The sequence below is a fragment of the Numenius arquata genome, unplaced genomic scaffold (genome assembly GCF_964106895.1).
Source record: "Numenius arquata unplaced genomic scaffold, bNumArq3.hap1.1 HAP1_SCAFFOLD_483, whole genome shotgun sequence".
NCBI classification, from domain to species: domain Eukaryota; kingdom Metazoa; phylum Chordata; class Aves; order Charadriiformes; family Scolopacidae; genus Numenius; species Numenius arquata.
In genome coordinates, this window is record NW_027415640.1 from 37,658 (window position 1) to 42,687 (window position 5,030).

General features: G+C 52.6%; 1 pseudogene; it reads right to left on the reverse strand.

The window, feature by feature from the left end:
• Positions 1 to 3,821: 3,821 nt before the first annotated feature.
• Positions 3,822 to 4,739, reverse strand: LOC141478894 (olfactory receptor 14J1-like; annotated as a pseudogene).
• Positions 4,740 to 5,030: the final 291 nt, after the last annotated feature.

A 5,030-nucleotide genomic window follows, 5' to 3' on the forward strand; every position in this document is an offset into this window, starting at 1 on the left:
TCTTTTTCCCAGCCACAATCCTGCTCTTGGCCTGTCCCTTCCAGAGGCAGAAGGGACCCCACAGCCCCCTTCACAGACATTGGCTTCCTTCTGGATGATGAGTTCCTGAGGCACGCTTGACCACATGATGCCCTGCCAAACCACCACTTCCTTGTGGCCCAGTCCCTGAGCAGATAAGCGTGAGCTTATTCCATCAAATTTATCTCAGAGATTTCCTAGCAATGGTTTGAGTGGAAAAACATTCCTCAGAGGAACTGCTGTATTTATACGGGTGCATTCTGTGTCTCTACTGCTGCCTCTCTCTCGGTTTCCTTCTTCCTCTGTCTTCTCTGTCTTCAAGGAGCTCTCCAAGGAAAAGATTCACTGAATCCTCCAACAGCGCGGGTTGGAAGAGAGCCTTGAACACCATTGTACTGGGTCTGGCTGGGATGGAGTTAACTGTCCCCACAGCAGCCCAGACACTGCTCTGCTTTGTCCTCGTGGCTACAATCGTGTTGATCCCACACCGATGTTTTGGCTATTGCTGAGCAGCGCTCGCACCGCATGAAGGCTGTCTCTCCAAGCCCCTCAAAGATAGTAGGGGCTCAGGGTGGGCAATGGGTTGTGAGGGGACATAGACGGGCAGCTTTCCTGAACTGACCAAAGGGATGTTCCATGCCATATGACATCATGGTCAGCAAAAAAAGCGGAGAGAACGGAACGTGGAGTAATGGGGATGACAGTCGTTATTAATTCGTCTTCCAAAGAAACCACTATGTGTACTGAATCCTTGCCTCCCCAGAGCTGGATGGACGTTGGAGATAGAAAGCAGAGATAAAAAAAATCTCCATTGGTTTTGATTTGCTTCTGCGCGTTGACTTTCATTTTCACTTCTTTTATTGTTTTTAATTCCCCCAACCGTGCCCCGATTAATATATTTATCTTTACCCATGAGTTTTTTCACATTATTTTCTCCCCCATCCTACTGAGGAGAAGGACTGATAAAATTTCCTGGACGAGAGGAAATGGCCTGAGGTTGCGCCAGGGGAGGTTTAGATTGGAGATTAGGGAAAAGATTTACACTGAAAGGGTTATCAAGCACTGGAACAGGCTGCCCAGGGCAGCGGTGGAATCATCATTCCGGGAGGTATTTCAGAGACGGGTAGATGCTGTGCTTAGTGACATGGTTTAGTGATGGTTTTTGTCAGTGTGAGGTTGATGGCTGGACTCAATCTGACATGTCCCTTCTATCCTAGATGATTCCATGATTCTATGCCCCTTCTCTCCTGGGAGGACACCAAGGAGTGAGACCATTTGCTTCTCTCTTTGGTGCTTAGAGAAATTGTGAAGGAAGTTCAGAGAGGTGAAACATGGAGGTGCGTGAGCCTCTGGCGGCATCAAACTCCCTGGCCGTGCTCTGTGTATGGGAAAGGTGAGAAATGCCATCACCTTCTAGAGGGCAATGCTGCTCATGCCTGCAGAGCCCTTTCTGACTGCGCAGGCGAGATTCTCCACAGACCTGCTTCTTTCACACTGTGTAATAACAGGGACAGGCCATAACGAGAGGGGAGGGTGATGTGGCACACGGGGGCATTTGCAATGACCTGGACAAGTCAGGTGAGAGAAATCTCCTTGGGATGGTGGGGGCTGTTCCTGGCATCACACACAGCAGTGCCAGGGCTCTGACGGGGTGTTCAGAGACACGAGTCCTTCCCTGGCACAGGCAGAGGCCCTGAGCAGACTCCCTGGCCTCCTGTGGCCACTCCCAGGGGCTGCAGCCCCTCAGCCCTGCGGGGTGTCTCCTGCTCTGCGCCTCTCTGAGATGCCCCACGGCTGAGGAATGGACACAGGGACCACGGTTCAAGGAAGCCCATCCCAGTGCTGCATCCTGGGGTTTTCCCAGGGGACATTACTCTCCAAGTGACGTGACCTCGAGACACTGTCTGTCCCACAGGTCTTTGTGGAACCCCCAGGAATAGCCGATGGCATTTGTACACACTCGAGTGCATCTCAGCACACACACATCGAATCCTAGAATGATAGAATGATTAGAGTTGGAAGAGACCTTAAAGTTCATCAAGTTCAAGGCCCCTGTCCTGGGCAGGGACACCTCCCACCAGACCAGGTTGCTCCAAGCCCCATCCAGCCTGGCCTTGACCCCTCCAGGCATGGGGCAGCCACAGCTTCTCTGGGCAACCTGGGCCAGGGTCTCACCATCCTCCCACTAAAGAATTTCTTCCTGACATCTAATCTAAATCTCCCCTCTTTCAGTTTGAAGCCATTACCCCTCATCCTATTGCTACACACCCTGATAAAGACGTATTGGAAGGCCACTATAAGGTCTCCCCGGAGCCTTCCCTTCTCCAGGCTGAACAACCCCAGCTCCCTCAGCCTTTCCTCATAGGACAGGTGCTCCAGCCCTCTGATCATCTTTGTGGCCCTCCACTGGACTCATTCCAACAGGTCCCTGTCCCTCGTGTGCTGAGGACTCCAGAGCTGGACACAGGCCTCCAGGTAGGGTCTCATGAGAGCAGAGCAGAGGGGCAGAATCACCTCCCTGTACCTGCTGGCCATGCTTCTTTTGATGTAGCCCAGGATGTGGGGGGCTTTCTGGGCTGCCAGCTCACATTGCTGGCTCATGTTGAGCTTCTCATCCACCAACACCCTCAAATCCTTCTCAGAGCCATTCTCCACCCAACTGGTATTTGTGCCTGGGATAGCCGTGACTCAGGTGCAGGACCTTGCACTTGGCTGGGTTGAACTTCATGATGTTCACATGCGCCCACTTCTCAAGCCTGTCCAGGTCCCTCTGGATGGCATCCCTTCCTTCCAGGGTGTCGACCGTGCCTCACAGCCCGGTGCCATTGGCAGCCTTGCTGAGGGTGCATGAATTTTTCTCATCCGTACAATACAAACATGGACTTCCTTAGAGGGACAACCAACCTCCCCAAGCTGGGATGAGAGGCAAGAGCTAGAAATGGTGGTTGCTACTGGCTGGGTGTGTGACGATTGCCCTGGGGCAGCTCCCCTGGGGTGTCCAGCAGACACAGGCCCAGAGGAGAACCTGCTCTGTCCTTCATGCCTTTCCCGGGGGGGCTGGCTGAGCAAGGACACTGCTGCTGGCCCCCACCCTGTGCAGTCACACCGTCAAGCTGCACGCTGGTGTTTTGGATTGCAGGACATATTCCTGGGCAGGTTCTTGGGAGCAATTTTGGAAGAGGACCTGAGCCTCCATGCCCTGCCCTGAGGAGACCCCCGGGTAGGATGGAGGTGCTGTTAGGGAGCCCAGCTCTGTCAGAGAAGCGCCCAGTGCCTGTCCCTGCCGGTGGTGACAGGGCTGCCACACAGCAGGACTATGAGCTGCCAGAGCACTCGGTCCTTACAGCAAGGCCAGGGCTCAGGAGAGTGTGGGAGTGAGAAAGAGTAGCTCTGGGCAGAGCAAGCGCATGTGCTCCCTTGCACTACTGCTGCGCTGAGACTCTTTCCCCTCCATTCTGCAAACAGGCAGTGACCCTGCAGCTCCAGGGAAGTTCTCACAAGAGGGTCTTGGGCAAACAAGTAACTTGAAGATTCTTTATTTTGTTTAAACACGCAGAGACCTCGGGTTCTCATTTACACAGTCTGTGGGCCTCACAAAGTTGGATAGATGTGCAATTAGAAACAGCACAATAACATTACTTTCTGGATAACATTATACAAAATAAAACAAAAAACCCAAAACCACAACCAAAATTAACAACAACTAAAGAAGATGTCCTTGGATTATAAGGAGTTACATTAGGAGTCATTTGCATAAAAAGACTTTATAAAGCATTCTTAAAGACAGTTTATCGCTTCTAAAATCATCTGGTCATCAGTTTCCACAGGGCATCCTTGAGCTCCTGGTTCCTCATGCTGTAGATGAGGGGGTTCACAGCTGGAGGCACCACTGAGTACAGAACTGACACCACCAGGTCTGGAACTGGTGAGGAGATGGAGGGAGGCTTCAGGTAGGCAAACATACCAGTGCTGACATACAGGGAGACCACGGCCAGGTGAGGGAGGCAGGTGGAAAAGGCTTTGTGCCGTCCCTGCTCAGAGGGGATCCTCAGCACGGCCCGGAAGATCTGCACATAGGACAGCACGATGAACACAAAACAAACAAAAGATAAAAAACAACTTAAGATAAGAAGCCCAGCTTCCCTGTAGTAGGAGTGTGAGTAGGAGAGCTTGAGGATCTGGGGGACTTCACAGAAGAACTGGTCCACAGCATTGCCCTGGCAGAGGGGCAGTGAAAATGTATTGACTGTGTGCAGGAGAGCATAGAGAAACCCACCGCCCCAGGCAGCTGCTGCCATGTGGACACAAGCTCTGCTGGCCAGGAGGGTCCCGTAGTGCAGGGGTTTGCAGATGGCAACGTAGCGGTCATAGGACATGACGGTGAGAAGATAAACCTCTGCTACAGCGCAGAATAAAAACCCCAAAACCTGTGTAGCACATCCCCAGTAGGAGATGTTCCTTGTTTCCCACAGGGAATTGGACATGGCTTTGGGCACAATTGTGGAGATGGATCCCAGGTCAATGAGGGAGAGGCTGAGGAGGAAGAATTACATGGGGGTGTGGAGGCAGTGGTCACAGGCTACGGAGGTGATGATGAGGCCGTTTCCCAGGAGGGCAGCCAGGTAGATGCCCAGGAAGAGCCAGAAGTGCAAGAGCTGCAGCTCCCGCCTGTCTGCAAATGCCAGGAGGAGGAACTGGGTGATGGAGCTGCCATTGGACATTTGCTGTTCCTTGTCATGGGGGTTCTGTCCACAAAAGGAAAGGACAGGATAAAGTTCAGACAGACTCCTCCGAGTGAAGCCACTCCATTCTTCATAGAAATCCCCCCCAGCTGAAATGCATTTCCTTTCTCTGGTTGGTGCTGGCTGAGTGTGGTGTGAGGAGCCGGACCTCAGCCCGTGTGCTGCTGAGGAGTCAGCTTTGCTCTGCTGCAGTGGGTCCATGGGAGCTGCTTTGTGACAGCTCCCACGCTCACAAGGGATGTCAGATGGAATCCACCTTTAATGCGAAGT